At 35.0% G+C, this 1,928-nt stretch overlaps 1 protein-coding gene across 1 annotated transcript in view; it reads left to right on the top strand.

Annotated features, from left to right (window-relative positions):
* LOC125859892 (cell division cycle protein 27 homolog B-like) overlaps window positions 1-1,928 on the top strand; it is a 6,060-nt gene that overhangs the window by 1,441 nt on the left and 2,691 nt on the right. The gene's annotated exons all lie outside the window — the stretch shown is intronic.

The following is a 1,928-nucleotide window of genomic DNA, read 5'->3' as shown; positions in this document are numbered from 1 at the left end:
GGCTGATGGGGGGTTGGGGGCTGATAGGGGGGGCATGGGTAGTGGGTGGGGATAAAAAAATAAAAAATTGAAACTAGAAATAGGTTTTAAAAACAATTTCTACCCACTCAATTAATCCCATAGCTCATCTTTATGATGGAAATATATTTGACCTAAATTTGCACATTATTAGTAAATTGGATTCCATCTTATAATCTCTACCCGAATTTTACCTACCCCAAATTGTAAATTTTTATCTGATTATCCATAGTTATAAATCTAAATTTGGAGGGAGTACAAAGAGTTTAAAATACTGAAATCCCCCGAAGTAGAAGGAGTTGGGACAATTAGAAGCAACGGTAATCTGGTCCTCAGAATTTTTAATTTTAGTACTAACATATAAGAGCAATCACTGGCCTCTGAAAATCTGTTTCTTTTATCACTTTTTGTGAGTTGAAATCAAGAGAAATCCACTAAATTAATAATGGCAACTTCTCTCAAATTGAAATTGAAAAATTGAATCTCTCTCTCTGTCCCGCCTCTCGCTCTCCCTCTCTAACCTCGTCTCTCTTTGAATTCGAGTTCAAGCATCAATGAAAACCCTACTAGCTGAATATGTGCAAAACAGCCTTGGCCATTTTATGTACCACAACGCCATTTTCATGTGTGAACAACTCTGTGCCGAGTTCCCCTCTGAGGTACTCCACACTTTTTTGTTTTCACTTCATCAGTCTTTGTAAACATATGTATTACTCAATTTGTCGTTTATAGAGATTTTAGGTTCTTAGAGTTCACTTTTTGTTTCTTGTTGCCCTTAGTGGAATTTGACTCAAGAATGTGAGGGTTTAACGCGCTTCTGTTGAAATATCTTAAGTTGGTCAATTCTCTTGTTTCCTATAATGTACTATGCCCATTGCAGACAAATATGCAGTTTTTAGTTGGTTGCTACCTGCACAACCAACAGGCTTATGCTGCATATCATCTTCTCAAGGGTGCGTGTCGTATTTTCAGACAATATGACTGCATTTTTGTGTTGCAATATCTTTTTTTTCAACCCTATTATCTTCCGATTTCTGATAACACTTGTCCTTGAGATTATGCTCATAATCATCCCTTTTTAAATTTTTATATGAAGGGACAAGTATGGCTCAATCCCGCTACTTGTTTGCACTATCATGCTTTCAGATAGATCTTCTCATTGAAGCTGAGACAGCACTTTGCCTTCCTAATGAGCCAACTGCAGAGGTAGAGTCGTAAAAACCATCCTTCCAAATATCTATCCACTTTGCAGATTTTATAGTATTGTCATGTCCAGTTATTTTTATTCCTGTTAGCCATTGACATGCTTCTTTAATTTATAGCTAACTGGTTGTTGTGTAGGTTCCAAATGGTGAAGCTGGGCATTACCTTCTTGGTCTTATTTACAGGTTCATATTTTATATATTATTTAGAGAAGGATTAACTTCTAGCCTTGCTTCTTCATTCTGAAATTGGTTTGATCTATTGGAATAATGAAGTTAATACTTCACTATGACAATGAATTTTGGTTGTGTTCACTATGGGTGTGTTTGCTATGAAGGAAAATGTTTTCCATGAAAAATGTTTTCCTAGAAAATGTTTTTCTGGAAAACAAGTTGATTTTTGACTTATTTTCTCATGTTTGATTGGTGAGTAGAAAATATTTTTCGAAAAAGATTTTTAGTGTTTGATTTATGAATAAAAAATATTTTTTAGAAATATCTTTAATTTTACTAGAGTAGAAAATAATCTTTGAAATTGAAAATAGTTTTTAAAAACAAACTTAAATTTTTTTTGGGGGGGTGCGAGGGTGGTAAGGGGTGGGTGAGGAGGGGGGGTCGAGGGTAGGGGTGAACAATTGAATTTTGAAGTTGAAAATATTTTTTAAAAACAAACTTAAATTTTTTTTTGGGAGGGGGGGCTGGTAGGGG

This window comes from Solanum stenotomum, chromosome 3 (assembly GCF_019186545.1).
Source record: "Solanum stenotomum isolate F172 chromosome 3, ASM1918654v1, whole genome shotgun sequence".
NCBI lineage: Eukaryota > Viridiplantae > Streptophyta > Magnoliopsida > Solanales > Solanaceae > Solanum > Solanum stenotomum.
This window is presented reverse-complemented; position numbering and strand designations above follow the sequence as displayed.